Source organism: Periplaneta americana, chromosome 2, assembly GCF_040183065.1.
Source record: "Periplaneta americana isolate PAMFEO1 chromosome 2, P.americana_PAMFEO1_priV1, whole genome shotgun sequence".
Classification (NCBI taxonomy): Eukaryota; Metazoa; Arthropoda; class Insecta; order Blattodea; family Blattidae; genus Periplaneta; species Periplaneta americana.
In genome coordinates, this window is record NC_091118.1 from 112,926,073 (window position 1) to 112,950,740 (window position 24,668).

Sequence of the window (24,668 nt, forward strand, 5' to 3'; positions counted from 1 at the left end):
CTGTATGTGTATTGCTGCACGGAGAAAATACTCACCGAAGTTTGAGATTCTTTCAATCAGTATTGTTTCATTCTGTCGTGGCTCCAATGGTCTTGCTATAAGACCAACGAAAGTGGGTTCGATTCCCGGCAAAGAAGTTGAGATTTATATTCATTTTGAAAGAAGTAAATAGGCTACATATAGGTTTTGTGTTTGACCTTAAAATACGAGTATATTCTTGCGCGTAAACAGAGAGTTTCTCATTTCTGGAAGTCTAGTGATCAAGATGTTCACAAAAGTGAGGACTGAACAGTCCAAAAGGCCAAATTCTTGAACATTGATCATGATTTTGTTTAACTTGAATGTGATTTTGCAACGGATGTTTTCCCGAAGTAAGAAAACGAAAGATAAATCTTCTTTGCAGCACTTCAGAATTTGACGAAGATATTTGTGCATGTGTGCATTTGGTGTGAACTCACAAAAACAGATTATTAAATAAGATATTTCGGTTTCATTGCCTGAGCTTTTACGACAGCGATATCTGTCATGAACAAGATCGGGGATCCTACCGTTTTCCACAACATTATAAATTTCATTCAGCCAACATTCTAAAATTTCTCATTTTCCTTAACATTACACATTTTACTCAACCAACATTCTCCAATTTCCCGTTTTCTTCAGCATTACGAATTTCATTTTGCCAACACTTTCCAGTTTCCCATTTTTCTCAACATCATAAACTTCGCTCAGCCAACTAGACCTATTTCCAATAGGAAATTCTGTTTTCCTTAACATTACGATTTCACTCTGCCAACATAGCTACTCCAACTCGTTATACCCTGCTCTTCGCCTTACTTATAAAATGACATGCTATTAAAATGTAGTTGAAAGGCTGCGTACGACTTCAGATGATTTCGGTTGAAGTTGACTTATCAGATCGCTTCTCTTTTCAACCTACAATTCATTCGTGCATTTATCATACATTATTGCATACAAGATGATTTTGTCTTCCGATATTTCGATCTAGAGCAAACAAAACATCTTCCTTGCTTAGGCTTTGTACACTAACGTTCAAAGATATCTGATCCCACTAAATGATAGTGATCGATAATTCCCTTCTATTAAGTAAATTTCATAACGGTTCAAAGTGAGGTCTATGCAATGAACAAACAAGGGTAAGTATGGGTTCTTTAGTTACTACTTCTGTGGATAGATGGCGAAGATAATAGTATTGCCATAAATATAGGCCTACCCCTATTATAGAATTCAATATTTCATACCACTCTACTGATTGTAAAACAAGTCTGGGTTTAGCTGAAACCACTGATATCAATTTAGAGAGTAATTTATGCTTAATCTACATAATCATTTTCCCAAATACTTTTTTAATCGCCCCAATAATGATGATACTTATTGAGAACTAGCGGAACTGTTTCAAAGTTTCTCAATTGTTCTTATCTTTGGTTCTGACTTATCCCGTGGTTAGAAAATTCATTTACACGATCATAAAATCATAGGTCTAATTTCTTTGAAAGTCAGTGTACTCTCAAACTGGTCTTGTTCTTCTTTTTGCTTTATGCTTGTCACTTTCCTAATTGATGTTCTCAATTCTTATGGATTCTTGCACAAACACGCTGTTCCATGTGTGGCCTTGCGAGCTGATAACCAAGTGCTTGCAAATGCTTCCTCCTCACAATTTTGTCGACTTTGCTTGCTGTTTGGAATAAAATAAGGGAATTAATTCCAGACTGGTCTAATATTCCAAAGAAATACCTTAACGGCTACAGACAGAATAATTGTGCACTAACAGGTCGAATGTGTCGACTCCTCCCTTCGTTTCGTTATAAAAATAAATCACCTCCTTTTTTTGTTTCCTCATGTAGAGTGTGGCATTGTATGAGTCACAAACATGGACATTACGACGAAATGAAGAGAAGCGAATAGAAAAATTTGAAATGTGGCTATGGAGAAGAATGCATCGTGTGAAGTGGACAGACAGAATAAGAAATTAATCTGTGTTGGAAAGAATGGGTGAAGAAAGAATAATGCTGAAACTGATCACGAAAAGGAAAAGGAATTTGTTGGGTCACTGGTTGAGAAGAAACTGCCTACTAAAGGATGCACTGGAAGGAATGGTGAACAGGAGAAGAGTTTTGGGCAGAAGAAGATATCAAATAATAAACTACATTAAGATATATGGATCATATGAGGAAACAAAGAGAAAGGCAGAAAATAGGAAATATTGGAGAAAGCTGGGTTTACAGTGAAGGACCTGCCCTTGAGCAGAACACTAAATGAATGAATGTAGCTATGTACAGCTGTCAAAAGAAAAAGTTAACTCGTTAATGTACGAAGGTTGGTTACGTTGCCATTCTGACGACGTCCAGTTGACAGAACTTGTTTACATACGAAGGATGATTATATTGCCAAATGAGAACGACCATTTGAAAAGGAACGCTGTCATATGGGGATGATATATACAGTAGTATCTAGTAATCCTTAGGATGTTTCTGATTAATTTCTGTGCTATTTCAGTGACTAAAACTTCACTGTTAGAGAATGCATTCATCCCACCTTCCCTCTTAGCTTTTTTTTTAAATGTAGTGAGTTAATTATTTATAGCAGTCACGTCAGAATCAGCTCGCTATGAGTAAGTCGCCCGCCGTGTAAACGGTCCAGCTCGTGGGTCCTATCCTATTCCCCCCTTTCACAGCAAAAGAGATAGCAGGGGTGAATATGTAAACCGCTATTACGACACATACGATTGCTTGCTTTACAGTACCTACTGAAAACAACACGATGACAAGTGGTAGTGAGACCCTATGGGATTTTTTATAATTATGTATGTATTATGATTAATTATTTTATTTTAAAATGTATAATTTATTTTGTTGAAATGATGGAAAGAATTAACTCTTTTTTACATTTACGTTTATTTATGGGAAGCTGATCCATTTTTATTCATTATAAGATTCAATTATGTTAGGGATGAGTGTAATTATGAAGACTATTAATTTACATTCAAATAGCACTACTAGTTCTAGAATCAACAGTATTATTCAATTTTAGCATGAAGATTGGTTATTCCAGTTTTCATGCCGCAATCACGATGGAGAGGCACAATGCATAATATGAAAAAACACCACCTCTAAGAAATTTAATGTACAGCGACTTTACGATGTATATAATTCCCATGAATACAAGAACGTCGCGGAAGATGAAGAGATGAAAATGATTGTTGATTATAAAAAAACATTTGAAACTATGTATAAGTAGTCCATTTTTACTAAAATATTGAAAATCTATCTAGAAATTAAAACGTTGCAATTTTAACAATTTTGTAAAAGTTTTGCTTTGGTTATTACTTATTTGTTTAAATTCCAACTCGCTCGTAAGTTTGCAGTAAAAGCAATGTTAATATTTGAGAGCACTTATAGGTGCGAACAGTTTTTTTTCACAAATGAATCTCAACAAAACTAGGCGAATACCACGTTTGACATTTTCTCACATGTAGTCAATTATGAAGATAGGTTCCAGCAAAACTAACATTGAAAGAATAATTTCTGGAGAACATCACAAAAACTTAGAACATAGTAAAAATAAAATATATTTGAATTATTTTAGTTTTATTTTGAAAAATTCCTCAATATATAAACATTTTGAAAAGGTGTCAGGATATAGCATACTGCTCATTTATTCATGAATGGGTAGTGTCATTCAAAATAAGTAATATTTCAAATTGTTTGTGTTATAATGTGAAATAATTTTTATTAAGTATTATTGTCAAGTAAACTTCCATTGAAATATTATTTAACATGATTGTCGAAGCATAAATTTCCCAAATAAATGATCCTAATAGGCCTATGTATAGCCTAGTATTAACTTTAAATTGCTGTAGTAACTTATTCCCTGTAAGATATACACCCCTGACTAGCAATTTCTCTTAAAAGCCACGACGCTCACTCAAACCACAGCGCACGCAAAGTGCACAAGTGCACACACTCAAACTTAAATCATTAAATAATATTCTTTGGTCTTTAATTACTTTTCGCAACTCATATCTATCGGTACGAAACACCATCGGTGATTTGATCACCTACATCCACACGCTCGTCGTAAGATTATTTGAAGGACAATATCGTTCGCAGTGAAGGCACGAGTTGAAGACCTGGCGAGTCTAAATGGAATTATGGTAGACAGATACTGTTAGGCAGGTTTCCTCGGAATACCCCCATATTTCCGTTAGCAATGGAGAACTACTACACCATAGACCTACCAACTTCCTCAAGGGACTAACTTCATGCCTAGTAGTAGTGGTGGTGGTAGCCTAGTAACAGCAGCAGCAGTAGTAGTGACTTCTTGGCATCACTTATGAGGTTCAAACATGTCTTCGAAAAGTTGATTCAACAACAACAACAACAACAACAACAACAACGACAATAATAATAATAATAATAATAATAATAATAATAATAATAATAATTATATGCAATAAACAAAGTTGTTTACAGTTAATTATTGATTGAATTGATAAGGAACGAGTAATTAATGATTCATTGTTTAAAGTTCTCGTTAACACTTTGTTAAAAACATAAAATTTACTCTGTCACGCGTTAAAAGTGTTAAAATTGTTTAAAAAGGTATTTACCTTCGACAGACGGCCCGTTTCGACGCTATTTGTCGTCGTCTTCAGTGTCTCTTGAACCACTGCTGATTTTGGCCCTGCGATGTGCAGTTGTCGATGGTAGGGGTGGGGGTGTGTTGTTCCTATGGTGGGGGTTGGCTGTCTGTATGCTATGACGTATTATGATGTCAAACAATGTGTGCGTATTGAACTGTAGTTGCGTATTAAGTATGTAATGTGGGTGTGCTATTGTGTTCTTATATATTTCGTATTGTTCTAGGATATTTAACTGTAAACTTTTTGGTGTGATGTGCATAGGACAGACAGGAAGATCCTTTCATACAAGATACAACGAACATATTAAAGCTATAACCAAACCTTACATTACATCAAATTATGCAGATCACATTATCGACAATAATCATGACTACAATAATATAGAAACAGATATGGAAATTTTACACATCACACCAAAAAGTTTACAGTTAAATATCCTAGAACAATACGAAATATATAAGAACACAATAGCACACCCACATTACATACTTAATACGCAACTACAGTTCAATACGCACACATTGTTTGACATCATAATACGTCATAGCATACAGACAGCCAACCCCCACCATAGGAACAACACACCCCCACCCCTACCATCGACAACTGCACATCGCAGGGCCAAAATCAGCAGTGGTTCAAGAGACACTGAAGACGACGACAAATAGCGTCGAAACGGGCCGTCTGTCGAAGGTAAATACCTTTTTAAACAATTTTAACACTTTTATCGTGTGACAGAGTAAATTTTATGTAAATAATGATTAGTTAATACAGTAACAATTCGTTAGTATATCAATTGGTACATTAGAAGCATTATACATTATCTCACTAAGAGAGAAACATGGATTATATTCATTTCTAAACAAATGTTGATTGTGTCGTATTTGAAAGAGGAACTGTAGGGAAATAGGTATTTCATGGAATAATTTTGTGTAGACCTAGATATGTATTATTTATGTTGATAATTCGATAAATAAACAGTCGTTGGTAACAGCGACATGAAGTAATCCACCACTACCACACTTTGTAATTTGTATCAGCTACCTCTTCATCTCCACTTCTCAAACGTAGAAGTGTTGCGGGCTGCATCCAGCAGTGATTCGGCACTACCAATTGTTTTGGACACGCCTGCCCTATATCAATGATACACAGTTGATAAATTTTACCCATTAAACTAACATAGAAATAAAACAACTCTAGCGGAAAAACGCTAAATTGGCAACACCTCTATTCAAGGCGATTCATAATTCATTTCACCTTCAATTTATTTTTCCTTTCTCGCTATTGGATATTCAAGAAAGTGCAAAATTGGGCTAAAGGAATTGAGCCGTTCAGAGCAGAAATGGTATAATTCAAAAATGGGTAATGAGGGTTAAAGTAAACATTCTGTAAAATACAGCGCAAAGTAGCAATTAACATTCAATTTATTTAAACTATTAACTTAGTAGTCACTGGATAGCAAGAAGGACATATTAATTGCTACTTTGCGCTGTATTTTACAGAATTTTTATTTTAAACCTCATTACCCAATTTTGACTTGCACCACTTTTGCTCTGAACGGCTCAATTGTTGCTGAGATTCACGTATTGGCATCGTCTCCAGCATCACCGTCGCAAACCCAGGTAACTCTGAACAAACCTTTAAAAGCTTCTGAAATTTCCTCTCACCACAGACGACAGTTTTTCTCTCTGAATACTACCGTATCTAAAAACCATCAGATTCAGTAAGAAACCATCGAAGTTGGCGACACTGCATATAAATTATGAAAGAACGTAATTATAAATTTAAATATAGGCTATCTTAACAATGGAACTCCCTAAATATGGTTATTTAACCACCCCGTAGGGCTATATGAGTTTTCTCAAAGTCGAAACCTAGCCAAATAGCTTTCTAGCACGCGAAAACGTTAGATCATTCTATTTCATTGAAATCCTTAGGCACTTTTTGAAGATAAAATTTACAAATATGCAATATACAGGTTTATAAAAACTACTCGTTTAATAATAATCTATAGAATAATGTAGATACGATCATAGTATATGACAAATGTAAGTTAATTTTATTATCTTACGAGTAGGCTATAACATGGACTTCATTTCAGCACAAACATTACATTTCCTCTCAATCTAAAAACATTATTCACGCAATATATTTGGAAATCGTTTTTCCCTGCCAGATTTTTATAGTCTTTATTAAAAGCTGACACAGAGCTACAATAATGCATGAAATTTAGCCTATAGAGTGGAGAATTTTTAACGAAATATTTTTCAAGTGTAATAAAACTTCATGGAGTGATTATTATAGATTTATTTTATTAATTTGTCCTACAGAATAATATCTATGATATTGACAATTAATATTTGAGGAGAAAAATTCGCTTCGGCGCCGGGGATCGAACCCGGGTCCTTGGTTCTACGTACCAAGCGCTCTGACCACTGAGCTACGCCGAATTCAATCCACAGTAGAACCAAGGACCCGGGTTCGATCCCCGGTGCCGGAGCGAATTTTTCTCCTCAAATATTAATTGTCAATATCACAGATATTATTCTGTAGGACAAATTAATAAAATAAATCTATAATACTCTCATAGCTGCAATGCATATATTTGTACAGATTACTGTGCACGTAACTGCGGAATCCCTGCCAAACAAGTCACTCAGCTGAGTGCGTTCCTAGTATAATGGCAGTTGACATTGGACATAATATACGTCAACATATATGCCTAACTTGGAGTCAGGCCACAAAGGGAAACATTGAAGGAGGAGGATTCGGTCCGGTGCTGTGGATTGAATTCGGCGTAGCTCAGTGGTCAGAGCGCTTGGTACGTAGAACAAGGACCCGGGTTCGATCCCCAGCGTCGGAGCGAATTTTTCTCCTCATATATTAATTGTTCATGGAGTGAATCAAATATGCATTTTTAAAAACCTCATAGCTCACTTATACTTTTGTATTTTGTTTATTTACACAATTCAATATATTTTTTGAAAACCACATTTTTCAGGTAATCTTACAATGCACTGCTGAAGTTGCTTCTGGAAACTTATGACATGAACATATTATATTAGCCTATTGCTCATGGCCAATGTGTTAAATTTCATGCCGAATCTTGTTTTTCAGCTCTTGAATATCATGTAATGTATGTATCGTCTGTTTCAAATGCGTTTGCAGAACTTTGCAGAGGTTCTTCCCCGGCGCATCATTTCCTCATTCCATGGCCTTTCGCGTTCACACGATTTCATAGCATTAGATATTTTCTTAGGGAGATATTTGAAACAGAGGGCGTTCCTCCATAAATTACATGATGTTCAAGAGTTGAAGAAGAAGATTCGGCAATAAATTGAACACATTAGTCAGGGTTTATGTGTTCGTGTCATGACAAGCTTCCAGAAGCAACTTCTGCAGTGCATTGCAAGAGGAGGTCACCTGACGGATGCAATTAAAACAAAAAAATTACTTCATTTGTGTATTTATACAAAATCCCAAAAGTATAGCTAAATAAGCTGTTAGGTTGTTTAATACATATTTGGTTAATTCCATAAATTTCACACCTTGTATAAGAGCCAACCATTTAATTGTTTCTGACCTCATTGACACTAGCATTGTGTTTACGACCACTATACGGATGTTGGTTAGTTCCCCATGTTGTCAGTAACTGTTGTCAGAGAATTCGACTGCTTGACGAGTTTAATTCACTCGCATGAACTCACAAAATGGTCGACTTTTAATGTGTTATTAATATGACTCGGAATTTGATGATCACAGAAAATGATCTTAAATGACATTAAATTTCCAAAAGCATGACAAAATAAAACAATTACCATGATTTTAATAGTAAAATACAAACACAATTTATATTTCCATCTGTGGAAAATGCATTGTCACCAAGCTCATTCACTAACTGTAACAAAAAACTATATAGGCCTATTCTTTGTTTTACATTCAACATTTTTACATCTTCACTTATGACATTAGATTCAATATTCTGACTGTGGCTGCAGTATTTGTTCTGTTGAGTTGAATGGGGAAAGCACGTAACACACGTGATCAGGAGTCAAGGTTAATGCAACCACAAGGTAAATAATTAAGGTAAATTAAGGTAAATTATTCCTGCAAGACGCAACAGAAAGTAGAACATCCTAAACAATGATCAATAGACACAGATATAAAAAAGTCGAAATTGACAATATATTAAGGAAATATAATTAGATCGATATTGGAATTTTACAAGGTACAGTATTAGGGGCAATCTGATTTATAATATAATTATATTAATGATTTGTTGAAAATTGATCTAAAGAAATATGGTAGTATGGTAGAAGCTTTTCCCATCTAGTCTGCTGTCAAAAAATCTGAAAGTTAGAATTTATAAAACAGTTATATTACCGGTTGTTCTGTATGGTTGTAAGACTTGGACTCTCACTTTAAGAGAGGAACAGAGATTAAGAGTGTCTGAGAATAAGGTTCTTAGGAAAATATTTGGGGCTAAGAGGGATGAAGTTACAGAAGAATGGAGAAAGTTACACAACGCAGAACTGCATGCATTGTATTCTTCACCTGACATAATTAGGAACATTAAATCCAGACGTTTGAGATGAACAGGGCATGTAGCACGTATGGGCGAATCCAGAAATGCATATAGAGTGTTAGTTGGGAGACCGGAGGTGAAAAGACCTTTGGGGAGGCCGAGACGCAGGTGGGAGGATAATATTAAAATGGATTTGAGGGAGGTGGTATATGACGATAGAGAGTGGATTAATCTTGCACAGGATAGGGATCGATGGCGGGCTTATGTGAGGGCGGCAATGAACCGGCGGGTTCCTTAAAAGCCATTTGTAAGTAAGTGAGTGAGACCTTTTAAAAAAGAAATTTATAAATTTATTAGTGATATATAATATTAACACATATTGTGTGTATTTTTACCTTTTTATTTCTGTCGAGTATATTTATGTTTTTATTGAATGTCATTCGTTTCTGTCTGATTGCCAATTTATGTTAAACTACTGGCTTGTGCAGCAAATGCTCCAAGCTAAGTTCATTAGAAGTTCAAATAAAATATGTTCACATTTATTTTCAATGAAGAATAGGTACCAGATATTTTGAAATTTATTGGCTTTTATAGTAATGAAACATACTCCCTCTGAATGTTTTTTATGCCAAATACTTGTTCTTGAACCTATCCATCTTCATTTCTTGAGTTTCAATGCGAAAACGCAAATAACAATGTCAGGACGATTAGTGGGTTTTTCATGTGGAAGTAAAGCAGTAGCTATTTCAGTTCATTGCGGATTGTAGGTGAGAGTTAAGAAAATATCAGGTTTGCTATCCTGTCCAACAATAGACATAGCATCTTGATACAGCTGCTGCATGTTTCGTGAGCTACCTTGCTCCTGCTAAGAGATCTTGCTGATGTGATCGGGAGAATACAAAATCTTGTAGGCCTCTTATTTTATCAGTAAGTAATACCTTTTGGTCTTCCTTAGGAATTGTCATTTTTGCGCTTCCTCCAGAAAATATTGCTGGATTAACTTGTGTGATTAAAGATTGTATGTTATCATATGTTGAATCAATGACATATAATTGGCCATAAGCTCGTAATGAATTGTTAATGGCGGGAAATCAGAGACGTAAGTTACTTGTGTACTAACCCATATATTTTCAGCAGTATAGGCTGATGTGAGGAATCTAATGCTGAGATATGGAAAATGAGGCAAATGCTAATCGGCGTTGTAGAAAATAATAATAATAATAATAATAATAATAATAATAATAATAATAACAATAATAATAATAATAATAATAATAATAATAATAATATTTTTTTATCTGTCTGTCTGTCTGCCTATTTATTTATACTGGCAGAGTTAAGGCCATAGGGCCTTCTTTTACACTCTACCAGGTCTCAAAGTATACAAGCAGTGAAAAAATCTTAGTGAAATCTTAGGCATATATGCGCCCTAAGTAAAACTGTTCATCTTAAATCATTAGCAGTTTCAGTGTTTCATTCGTTGCTCATTGCGAGAAATCAACCTACTTATCACGGCAGCAAAAAGTGAACTGACCTGCTATTCTCTCTACAACAAGATGATATGCTTGGCAGCGATCACAGATCTAATCGATTAAACCAAAGTAATATGAAATTAATTTTGATGTAGTTTAAAGACGCAGCTAAAATAGGAAGTATGACTCAAATATTAATGCCTCTTCCATAGTACTGCACGACGACCTAGGACTACTAGAGAATCACACATATAAGTATCTACACCACATCGTGATTAAATATATGAAAAAGACCCACATCACTTGAATAATAACTATAAAAAATTCATTTTTAGTAACAATGTTGTTATCTTACGTAAGTTTGTAGTTTTCGGTAACATACTGTATATAGACCTAATAGTGTATAACCGTTACTCAGTAAACTATACAAATAAAGATCAAATTTAAGATATTCTGTACGTCTACTTATATAATCCCAAAAGGTTTCACTTTCATAATATCATCAATATAGGCTAGCTTGTTGTTGTTTAGTCAACTGTCCGAAAACAGGTCTGGCCCTCACAAGTGATACCAAAACGCACCAATTATGAGGCAACTAGGTCAGGAGATAATGGAGTAGGGTGGCCAGTTCCTTTCCCCCTCCATTGCATATATGCCAATTAGCTATATGTTACACTAGTCAGACTTCAGATGCATACAAACAATTGTTCTTCCTCTGACACATGTAGTCAATTGAGATGTACTGCCTGATAGTAGAGGTACATATAAGTCAGAACCTCAATCAGAGGTTAATATAGCATTAATGTGTATAATGAGTTACAAATACTCACATCATGGCATTAACTGTAATAATATATCATTTTTAATGGTAATAATGTCATCCAACATTCTTAAGCACAAAGCTTAATACACAGCTGTACTCAGAAAATTACACACGTATCAGACCTGTAAATTCTTTTTACTAAGTCTTGGAGTTTTTGAATATCCACTATAGAAGAAAAAATTACACACATGAAGATAGACATATTGCCATTATGATGTCAGAGAATCTGAGCTCTAAATATGTCAGCAAATCTGCAGGTCATGGCCTTCGTGTAATATTGTTTATTGTAATGTGTGTGCCTTTTTTTTGTTTTGTTTTATTCTGAAAAGCCATTATTTCTCAAAACTGAGGCAGATGGATTTTGAAAAGTAGGAAAATTATGTAGGAAAATTAACATTTCACTGAAAACTACTATTTTTCCGCATATCTTTGTATTTCAAGCTTCAAAATGAGGGGTCATTCATTAAAATCGGTTGAGTCGTTTTTCCGTAATTTCCATTACCAGTTCAAATTATATATATATATATATATATATATATATATATATATATATATATCTGTGTGTGTGTGTGTGTGTGTGTGTGTGTGTGTTTCTCTCTCCTTTTCTCTTTCTTTTTTCTCTTGTGTGTTAGTTGTCGGTCTGAATTAAGTTAATTACTGTATTTAGTAAACTGTCTTTGTAAATTTTATGTTATATTATTGGCTAAGACCACACCGTACACGACGGTAGTGGCTAGAAACATTTTTTTGTTGTATACTTTGAATTTCTACTCACTTTTCTTACTAGCTAAATAAATACAAAAAATGAATAAAATACAAATAAATTAACTGATTAAAAACGCGTTTATAGTGCGACAGAAATTTAATCAGTTAATTTTCTTACGCTGTTACACACAAAAGATCGAAAAATGCAAAATAAAAGTAGGCTTTATAAGTTTGTGTTGAAGTAAAACGGGTTTGTATTGCATCCTGCATTGTCTATGATGTCTGAGAAAAAAGATGATATTTCATCAACTTCCGATCCCTAGTTATTAATAATAACCATAGTAACAGTAAAGGTACCTCCGTACATGGCATAAGACACATGGGAGCATGGAGGTGCATGCATTCTTTGACCTCGGCAGTAGAATGAGATGGTGTCGTCAGCACCTCTTTCCGATCGCCTTTTACCCCCAGGAAAGAGTTATTGGGTTATTTTACGACGCTGTATCAACATCTCAGGTTATTTAGCGTCTGAATGAAATGAAGGTGATAATGCCGGTGAAATGAGTCCGGGGTCCAGCACCGAAAGTTACCCAGCATTTGCTCGTTTTGGTTTGAGGGAAAACCCCGGAAAAACCTCAACCAGGTAACTTGTCCCTATCGGGATTCGAACCCGGGCCACCTGGTTTCGCGGCCAGACGCGCTAACCGTTTCTCCACAGGTGTGGACCCCGAGAAAGATCCGGTACTCAATTTTATAGATGTTTGGCAACGAGAAACTCCCGTAACCACCCGGGATCGAATCCTGGATCTTCCAGTCCCTACTAACTGAACTACTCGGCCACCAATCAATCATAGTAGCTATTTTTAAACAAGTGATCGGTTATACTTGGTTAAATTGAGTATTATGTCAATGGGGGTCAAATAAGCAATCATTCAAAAACCTATGCAAACAAAATTGCAAGTTTCAGTTGTCTTTAAGCGGTTAATCAGTAAACAATGTGCTGCACCCTATTATTATCATCTTCGCGTGATGCACACATCGTTTTACTTCTGCCAGGCCCATTTGACGAGGCAGTGTCTGTATTGCACCGGTCTGAAGAACAACTCCACTTGCCTCGGGCTGCCGAGCAATAGGCCACGACCTAGCCATGTAATGAGAGGCGTCAGAGAGCTTAATTCAACAAAGCTCACAGAGACAAACAGGAGGCCGTGGCGCGAACAGTTGCACATCACGGCGCGGGCGGGTAATCTTGTTGTCCCGATATCGACCTTTGTGCGAAAGGGAAGAGAGAAATTGACGGAATCATCCCCTATCCTAATTTCACCCTCTCTCCATCCACAAGATGAGTAAACAGTTGCCATGAAAAAAAATGCAGCATGTAGATTTTGAGTGGAAGGAAGTTTGCTCCCAGCTTCGACATCAAAGGGACGGGAAGAATGGAAAAGATTACACAGCGGGGCGAGAATTAGCGACCCTCCATGCAAATCGCAACGCGTACTTTTTTATTTCTATTTCCATTCGAATCATCATTGAAGGGAAAATTACCACGTGCTGCAAAAGGAAAGAACAAATCCTATTTTTTTTTCCTGGCTGCCGGCTCAAGGCTGTTTGAGTCATGCAAATTACAAAGCGATGAACTATATCTGACTTCTTGCTCTCGTACCAGGCATAGAGAAAAAATATTGTGATGCTGCTAAAATCCTAATGCGAGATTTTCGCGGAAATACAAGTTATCAGCATCACGGACACCAAATAGGCCTAAGCGATTTTTAGTAAATCTTCTGTCTGCACTTCTTGAAAAATAATTGCTCACATTTATTATTTAACGAATACATTTGGATCATATCAGAAAAAATAATTTACTTTGACATTTCATAGACTTAACTCGAAATATCTCTCACCTCGACTTGGTATTAAGGGATGTGAAGAATTTGAATATTTTATGGATTCGAATTGATTCAGTACAGACCACAAGATGGATCGGACAAAAATGAAGATAAAAAAAGAGGCGAGGATATAATGCGAAACCTGACAGACCAAGAGTGGAAAACATAGACACAAACGAGCTACATCAAAATCTACAAGACCAACTAACACATTAAACCCAGAACTAAGTGTTCCATAACTATATATCACATTAGAACAATACATGCACAACAGGCGAGCAAGGACACTAGCAAAAAAGATGGAAAAACGAGAACAGTGGAAAACTAAGTACAGACACCGTAAAACTAATCGAACGCAGACTGAGATTGGAGGAGACCAGAGACAACTCGGAACGCAACAGATAATAATATGCCGAGCTATATAGGTAACTAAAAGAGAAATCAGAAAGGATATTCGTCAGTAATTTACCAATCGCAACACACGAGACAAATATTCGAATCTTCAAAATCAGTAAGAAAAGCAAGGAAGAACAGTCAAAAGGGGAAGCATGAGATGCTAGGAACAAGAGTCTAACAGGAGAAAACATAACATAACGAAGAGGTATAGTCAACTCTGCTACAAACTCCACTACACAAGTGTTATTAGAGGAGAAAAATTCGCTCCGGTGCCGAGTCCTTGGTTATATGTACCAAGCGCTCTAACAAATGAGCTACTCCGAAGTTCAATCCACAGCACGGGATCGAATCCCTCTCCTCTAGTGGTTTTGCCTATGTGACCTGACTCCAAGTTCGACATATATGTTGACATACATTAAGTCAACTGCCATTATACAAGGAGCGCACTCAATTGGGTGACTTGGTGGCCGGGATTTCACAGTAATATCCACTGTTGGGCGAAGAATCTAAGTGAAGGTAAATTTGTTGATCCTACAGAATATATCTGTTATTGTAGCAATTGTTATTAGAGGAGAAAAATTCGCTCCGGCGCCGGGGATCGAACCCGGGTCCTTGGTTCTACTTACCAAGCGCTCTAATCACTGAGCTACACCGAAGTTCAATCCACAGCACCGGATCGAATCCCTCTCCTCTAGTATTTTTCCTTTTGTGACCAAGAGTATTTCCATGAAAATGTCGAATTGCATTTTATGCAGCATCACAATACTCTTTCTGTACTTCACATGATGAGAAAGTAGGCTAAGTGATCAACAGAAGATGACGGTGTCACCAGGCCATGTTATGGAAAAGTTTCCAGACGGATCTGACTATTGACACATGACGAGATTTTTCATTCGTCGGGAGAATTCAGTAGGCATTGCTTATATGGCGTAAACAGAGCCGATACTTTGGTCTGCGACGTGGGTTGAGTGTGAAAATAAACAAAAGCAAATCGGGACGCATCGTTGCCAAATTGCGAACTCTAACGAAGCGCCGTGCTGCACTAACGAAATGTCGCGGGCGATGTTTAGTTTTTTGCATTAATGGGATCTGCTACATTCCCATAATTGGTGCTGTAATGAACTCGTCGCTAGTTAGCGAGCCCCGCTCCCGCGCTAATCCCATTCAGCACCGCACAAATCCCTTTACATACATCTGCCAAGCTCCTGCGGGCGCACAGCGTACAGCGGCGTGCATCTCCTTGCAGTAGGCCTACGCACAGCTACGGTCAGTGGCGTATAGCCTCTTGCTATGACGTACGTCTTTCAGTGACGCCGTGTTTCAGTGGTGTGCAGCTCCTTTTGTAGTCTACACCTTCTTCTATTGGCGTCCTTTTTTTTTTTTTTTTTTTAGCGGTGTTCAGTTTTTCACTATCATTTAGCTCCTTCTTGCAATATCGTGAAGCTTCCTTTAATGACATGCAGCTCTATTCAGTTACGTAGACCTCTGTCAGTGTCATGCAGTTCCTTTCAATAGCGTGCTGCTTATTACTGCCATATACAGCGTCTTGCGAAAGCATGAAAATTGTTTCAGTGGCATTCTGTCCCATTTAATAGTTCGCAGCTTCTTTAAGTAGGGTGTAGTTTCCTCAGTGCCATGGCATTTTATTTATTTATTTATTTCATCAATATTTGTTTACGTCACGGAGGATTAGATGTGTTCCAGTTCTTAATCCGCCATCACTCTCTATACAAATATGACAAAAACTAATACATATTGAACCTATAAGTTTCCTCTGTTTACAAAATAATAATAATAATAATAATAATAATAATAATAATAATAATAATAATAATAATAATAATAATACTTACTTACTGGTTTTTAAGGAACCGCTATAAGCTACTATAGCGTTTATTTGTAAACATTTTTTATCCACCCAACTGTTTCTCAAATCATTCGTTGCCTGGCATTTTAACGCAATATGCATTGCGTCTTCAGCTAGTCCACACAAAGGACATTTATCCTTCTCTACGTTCCCTCTTTTATTCTTGAGTCTCCAGATAGGCCTACCTAATCTCCACCATGCCATTCCCGTTCTCTCTTCCCTTGAATTTAGTCTAACATATTCTTCCTGTTCCCAAAACTGCTTCACCTCCCTACAGTATTTTAGTGATACTAGGTCTTTAATATTACTAAAAATATCTTGTCTCGAAATTTCATTTGCCCTCTCTTTTATTATTCTTCCACTAGTTTTTGTGTTTATAGACCCTAGTTCTCTCCATAGCCAATTTAGACCTAATCTGTTTATTTCTCGTTCCAGCTCTTTCAGCCAATTCGATTTCCAATTAGCGGCTTTCATACAAAGGATACATCATTCCTACACAGAACTGCCGAATCATTCCTACACAGAATATTACCTAAATATTTGATTTCTTTTTCAAGAATAATTCCCAGACTCGAATCGGTTCCCATCTCTAGTAACGCTGCCAGGTTAGAAGCATTCTCCGGTATTCCTAGAAATTTTTTTACACATTTTGGCTCTTACTTTATCGATGTTTCTGCTGGATAACCTACTACCCCAGATCTCAATATTATATAATATTTTTTATTCTACTAATGCATTATAGATGTTGACAAAATTCTTCACCCCAATATTCTGCCATTTATTTAGGAATCTGTCTACTGCTCGGAGTGCATTTTTTCCTTTATTCAGTGCCAATTCATTTTGCAACCTCCAATTTCCCCTACTGTCTATTATCACTCCTAGGTACTTGAATCAGGAAACACAATGAATTGGAATTTTATCCACGTACCATTTCTCTTTCTTACTATGCACGTTGCCCTTTTTGCAGATTAGGACTTTTGATCATATGACATTTCTTTTTAGGGCCTTGCGACTTTTTGTACTGCAGTGTAGCTCCTTTTACGCAGCTTCTTTCAGTGGCACGGAGTCATTCTATGTAGGGTAAAGGTTGGTTAATGCTGTGATACGAGTAATATTGTGATAGTTCTTTTTGAGAATTTATTACAGTTTTACTGAGCGAAAAAAGGTCCGGTTTTGTGCAGCAACTTGTACACGAACATTCCCTTAATACATTGACGGAAAAAAAAAAGATCTTCCTCTCACTCAGTAAAATTGTAATGAATTCTCAAAAAGAACTATCACAATAGTTTTCATATCACAGTATTACCAACCTTTACCCTACGTAGCCTACTAATAAAGGAAAATAAAATATTCCGTCTGTTCTCCTTGTCTTCACCTTGTTGTCCTTATTTTCCTATTCTAAATGTATCCCCCTTATTATATTTATATTTCCCTTATTCTGTTTATATTTACTTTTTCTCCTTGTATTCCCCATATTCTCATTGTCTAATCCCTGTTCTTCTTCTATTTCCGTTCTCGTTGTATCCCCCTTGTTTCTGTGTTCCCCTTGTTCTCCCTGTACGTCTCTTGTTCTTTTTATCTTCATCTTGTTCTCCTTATCTTCCCGTTCTCTTTGTATTCCCTTGAATTCCACCTGTCCTGTTTGTATTCTTCTTATTCTTCGTGTATTCCGCTTATTCTCCTTGCATTCTCTTTCTCCACCTTCCACTCCCGTTGTTCTCCTTTTAGACCCCTTGTGTTCTTCTTGTTCTATCTCTGTTGTTTCTCTGGTAGACCTATTCCTCTTCTTTCCTTTTCTTCCCCTTTTTTATTTTATTGGGTTGTTTTACGACGCTGTATCAACATCTAGGTTATTTAGCGTCTGAATGAAATGAAGGTGATAATGCCGGTGAAATGAGTCCGGGGTCCAGCACCGAAAGTTATCCAGCATTTGCTCGTATTAGGTTGAGGGAAAACCCCGGTAAAAATCTCAACTAGGTAACTTGCCCCGACCGGGATTCGAACCCGGGCCACCTGGTTTCGCGGCCAGACGCGCTGACCGTTACTCCACAGGTGTGGACTTCTTCCCCTTGGTATCCTTGTATTCCCCATGTGCTTCTTTTATTTCCCTTGTTTCCTTTATTTTCTTCTTATTGTCCTTTCTTCCGCTTGTTCTCCTTGTCTTTGCCTTACTTTCCTTGTTTCTTTTACTTGGTTATTTAACGACACTATCAACTACAGGGTTATTTAGCGTCGATGGAATTGGTGATAGCTGGTGGTATTTGGCTAGATGAGACCAAGGATTCACCATGGATTACCTGACATTTGCCTTACGGTGGGGAAACTTCGGGGAAAAACCCAATGAAGTGATCAGGGAATCGAACCCACACTCGAGCGCAACTCCTGATCAGCAGGCAAACGCGTTACTTCCTGAGCACGTCAGTGGCAAGTTGTCCTTGACTTACCGTTCTCCAGGGAGAGTGGTTGTTGCATTTTTGCGTGACAGTCAATTTGCAACTTCCCCCCCCCCCCGCCCATAGTCCACCTAGTCTCGAGAAACACGTAGGTCTACGTCAAAACCCTAAGGAATCTTGGCTTTGTCCACCAATAATACGACTTCGCCTTCGCATTCGCCGGATTTCGGATCCAGGTTCGCAGTAAGTGCTCTCCCCGTTGAGGTGCCAAGGCGGAGAGATGAAGCTTTATGTTCCATCGAAATGAAATGAATGTATTTACTGTGATCTTGCATCATGCAGATAGTCTTGCTGCTTGTGGATGTCTAATGCTGGTTTTAGTGGTAGTGCAGAGCAAGCCGAAAGGCACAATTTTACAAGATTTATTAAAATGATGATGCTATTGTCTCATGCGTCTGTCTCTGTTAGACCATGTTCAATGTAAATTGAACATTGAAAGAGTTCTCAACGGGCGGTGGTAAATTGCACTGGAATTCTAACTTCCTGTATATAAACTGCACTGATTTTACATGTGGTAAATTGCACTGGATATTGTAAATTGCACTTCTTCTCATTATATTAAGTTTTGCCCATTATTTTTGCCCAGCCTGTACACTCTCGACAATCGATACATCGCCTTGCTTGAATTTGCCATTTGTAGCAAATGTGAGGAGAACTTTAATAAGAAATTTGAGCCTGCTACAGTAATTTAAGATCTCGAAATTGCTATTCATGTTACAGTGAAAAACGTGTGGGCGAATACTGAAAATTTTCTATGCAGGTTTCATTTAGCCAATTCCTGGTGGAAAAAAATTAGTCTTCAGATCGAAATTTACGTAAAGATCAATAGCATCAATACACCACATAGAGGAAAAAATTCACACACTAAGAAGGAACAAATTTACGTTGAAAGACAAATTTATGATTACTAAGAAGGAAAAATTGATCGATTCAAATTCATAAAAGATACATGTTATAGCTTTGCCAAAATTTAGTACAATATTAGTGTTGAACAAGTGTTCCATAGGCCTAATCGACACGCATAATGAACTGAAGTGGTACAGTACAGTATGTGTTGAACAAGTGCTTGATAACACTAGTCGACAAAAATGAACTTTTTTTTCTTTCACAAGAAGTAAAATAACATTTTCTAGCAGAATATTTCGTGCTGAATTCAAATATAATTTCAGTTTTTCCCCATCGGGTAGGAGTTTTTTGTGATATTCATTTGAATTTTTATAATATGCTAAAAAAAATCTGTAACTAGCTATCTAACTCAACATTATAACTACTCATTCTGACTTACCTAGCAAGTGATAGATAGTGATTTTCGGGTATATTTTGCATCTGGAACGTCTCGCTTCTTGGTCTAAAAGTAGTCAGCCAGCATATTGGAACTCCATTTGCCTTGGTACTTCTTTTCCATAGTAGAAATTTGCTGATGAAAACGCTCACCGTGCTCATCGCTGACAGCTCCAAGATTTTCGAGGAAGAAGTCCAAGTGAGAGTCCAAGAAGTGAATTTTTAAAGACATGTTGCATCCCATAGCTTTATAAGAATGCAGAAGATCAGTCACTATGTCACGATAGTTTTCTGCTTTATGGTTTCCAAGAAATTTGAAACATAAACTTTTGAAAGACTGCCAACCTGCTTTCTCCAGTGGATTTAACAGTCCTTCGAAATGATCATCACCCATTAATGACCGGATTTGTGGTCCTATAAGAATTCCTTCTTTCAGTTTAGCATCACTGACTTTGGGGAATTTCGATTTCAAGTACAAGAATCCATCAGACTGTTTATCCATAGCTTTGACAAAATTTTTCATTACTCCTAACTTAATATACAATGGAGGTAACAATATTTTTTCAGGATTCACTAAAGGGACATATGACACATTTTTCTGGCCAGGGATATGAGATTCACGTTTAGGCCATGATTTTGTAACATAATGAAACTTCCTATCTCTGCTGCCCCAGAGGCACAAAAAACAGCAAAATTTGGTGAACCCAAGTTGCAAACCAAGCAATAAAGCAATGACCTTTAAATCACCACAGATATACCATTCATATTTTCCATATTGTATTTTCACTAGAATTACTTTCATATTTTGATATGTCTCTTTCATATCAGCTGCATGCGTTACAGGTATTGATGGAAGTTCATTGCCAATATGTAGCAGCACAGCCTTCAAACTAACTTTAGACGAATCTATGAATAGTCGTCACTCATCTGGCCGGTGTTGAAGCCCAAGAGTTTCCATAACTGAACAAATATCATTACAGAACACAATAACATTTTCTTCAGAGAAGCAGTCCTTGAAATCACTATGGCGGCCACGATAACTACATATTCTTACGTCTTTTTGGAGTAGATTCCACCCTTTGAGTCCGGAAGCTGAACCTTCAGCTTGCTGTTTAGACAGATTTAAATCCCGAATCAGGTCATTAAGGTCTTTCTGATTGGGAAAGTATGGTTCTGATGAACAGGTATTGGCTTCAAATGTAGGATCATTTTTATTTTCATCTGAAGCATTTTCAGTTTCAGTTAGGTCAGAATCAGAGTTATTACCTAAGGTCGTATCGACATATACTGGTACAGGGAACTGTTCATTGTGTAAGACAGGTCTTATTGCAGATTTCAAATTAGGATACTTAACTGTATGTTTGGTTTAGATGTGATTCCTGTAATATTTGTCAAACAGAAATAACAATCACTTAAATGATCCTTCGGTTCCCTCCAAATCATAGGAATTGCAAATGGCATACGATGTGTACCCTTTTTCCATCCAGTCAGCAATCTAACACACGAAACACAGCATGTATTTGGGGCCCAGCTCTTATCAAAATCACCAGCCTGACAGCCAAAGTAAAGTTGATAACACTTCTTTACAAGTGGGGTCAAATGTCGCCTCTGAGACTTGAAGGTCAGCTCACCACAAATATAGCAGAAACTGTCTACATGATTTACACACTTTCTTGGCATGATGAACAACACTAAGCACTAAAACACTACATACACAATACACTTCCGAAAAGAAAGGAAGGAACTATTTCACTACTGAACAAACTCACGGCCAGCTCGATACTGACACATCACAATGCCAGATGAACAGGTCTGAGCATGTCCAAACATGAATGAGCCTGCGCAGGATTGTTTTATGGTGCTTCAGCATAATATTAGAAATCATTTCCTTAAATACAGCTTGGATAAAATCGCTACATATGAGGTAACGGTTCCTATGACAGGTCAAAGAAAACGCTATAATCCGATTTTTAAAAGTAGCTGTCACAAAAAAACTGTGCCTGATGGAAAAATTCTGACTACATATCTGAATTCAGTATGAAAAACTGCACTAGAATCACTATTCAGATTTCTTGTGAAGAAAACCTTGTCGACCAGTGATAATCGACAAAGTACAGTATTAATGTTGAACAAGTGTTTTATAATCGACACGGATAATAAACTCAATTTTATCATGTAGGCTTTCCCGGCCGGTGTCTAATTGAAATGGAGCTTCCGGGCTAAGATGCCGTGGTCAACTGGTGTAGATATTCCCAAAAGTTTCGTCCACTACTGCGGTAGACATCTTCAGTGTTGAGGTATCCTAGGTATCCTCCTAGGTGAGGTATCTTGGATTTAGACCTAGGATACCTGAACACTGAAGATCTCTGCCACAGTAGTATACGAAACGTCTGGAAATATCTACACCAGTAGACCACGGCATCTTAGCCCGGAAGCTCCATTTCAAATAAACTCAATTGTTAGTACAGTCTATACAACAAATATCAGCTCATAGCTTCAGTGCAGTTTGTATCTTCTACTCCTTGGTCATCCAGTGCAGTTTACATGGCAAGTGATTAACCATCCGGTTTCTTTGCAATGCAGTTTACAATCACCCTTTTCAACTGCTCAACTCCTTTCTTACATTACGGCTTCATGCTAATTATATTGTCCTGCATGCTTCAAATGACCTGATCAGTTAAAAAACATCGTTAAATAAGTATATGCATAAACATACCAATACATCGTTTAGGAATTCGCTTAGTTGATTTAATAATCGTTCACAGATTGGAAGGCGTGAGTTGCGTAACGAGTGGAGGCAAGGATTTTTTTTTGTACAGTAGAAAAGCATAAATTTAGGCTAATACAAACTTGGCCTAAATGTTACCAATACATCATAAGAACTTACTAATGCACTTCAGAGCGACAGTATTGCGAGATGTTGGACACAACGATGAGGACTTCTTGTGAGACGGAGTAGGTCAACTGTCACTATATGCGAATTGTGATGACGTGATGGTGATGTTGGTGATTTTCGTCAATCCAACTTTTCAATAGTGTGTAAAAAAATGTAGGACTAGTGTTATTGACGCTCAGCTGTCTTGCATAGCTTCACCTGGGCACATGGTTCAGATGAATTGATGACAAAGCCTCCACACAACCTTCAGCGTGAGCCAGCGGTATCATTGTCCGATACAGCCACGGCCTACTTGATTCTTCTGCACCAATAACAACAATACATGTAATGAGTGGGATTCTAAGATGGCGCCGACGCGGGCCCTGCCCCCTGGTGGGAGATTGACGCACCACGCAGTGATATATGGATCGGTTGACTCACTCCCTTGTCTTCTTCTTCTTTTTTTTTAATAACCGCAATCAGGACGCATTCAAGGCTCGCTCGTCCCAACAGTTCAGATCGCTCATGCATGCGCCTTGCCGACTGGCTTTGTTTCACGCGATTGCGGTGTCACTAAGCAAACACATTCCAAGAGATTGAGCCCTATTTGACCGCAGCGTTAAACGAAGATGCAGTGACACCACGTCTTCTGACATCCTGGGGGGTTTGTTTGTTTCTGTGCTGTCTTTTACCTTGTGATGTCGAGGATTTATATTCTCACTTGACTACCATTAGAAGGATTACGAAGTACTTACCGTAGCGTGGAGTCAGCATGACGCCATATCTTCACCTAAGACAACAGAGAACATCGCACTTTTAACTAATATTGTTTCCGAGCAAGGGCGCCCGCAATATCCAATCTCAGTGGTAGCAAGATGGTTAGAAAATTACAGGAAATGGATGGACGAGGAGAGAGAAAATTGAACATGGAAAATAGCCAGTTCTGAAATCTAAATTACTCTTCGCACGCATTCATAGTTTAAAGCACTCGTTTTTGTTGAACTGTTTACCGAGGGTTTAAGAAAACATGTAGGCCTATCATGCACATAGAGAAAAATCGTGTAAAAATAAAAATGTCGGTGGTAGCAATTACTACACTCTGTGGGCGCTCTTGTTTCCAAGTGGCAGAGCAAATTATTTATACGTTTATAGCTGGAGAAAGATCCCTGTAAGCCCAAACAATCACTTTTTTTTTTACAGACTGCGAATAATTCATTTTCTCTGTGTTTGTGAGTGAGGGACAGAAAGAGAGAGAGAGAGAAACAGAGAAAGAGGGAGAGAGAGACAAGAGGCGATACAATTAAAACGTCTGAATTAGGTTGAACAAATAGCCTATAGGCTATATGCGTACTCCTATAGCCTACTGTTTGTAGGTTATACAGAATGTAAACGATATAAATTCCCAAAAAATACTGGTGGTAGAGCCTAAATAACTGAAGAAAAAAGTAAAATATTGTTTTTCTGCAACTGTCAAGGTTTTCCCATAAAAAATATGTTTTGTGAGTGTAATTTTTTAAAAGTTAGGATAGACAGTCATTATATAGCCTACTTGTTACTCTGTATCCACAGTAATGACAGTTGACTTAATATAAAATGTCAACATAGGCTACATGTCGAACTTGGAGTCAGGCCACAAAGGGGAAAACACCGAAGGAAAGGGATTCGATCCGGTGCTGTGGATTGAACTTCGGCGTAGTTCAATGGTTAGAGCGCTTGGTTTGTAGA

General features: G+C 37.3%; 1 non-coding gene across 1 annotated transcript; it reads right to left on the reverse strand.

Annotated features, from left to right (window-relative positions):
* Positions 1-7,037: 7,037 nt before the first annotated feature.
* TRNAY-GUA (transfer RNA tyrosine (anticodon GUA)) lies at positions 7,038-7,110 on the reverse strand. Its single transcript has one exon. It is a non-coding gene; the product is annotated as a tRNA-Tyr (tRNA).
* Between the last annotated feature and the right edge of the window lie 17,558 nt (positions 7,111-24,668).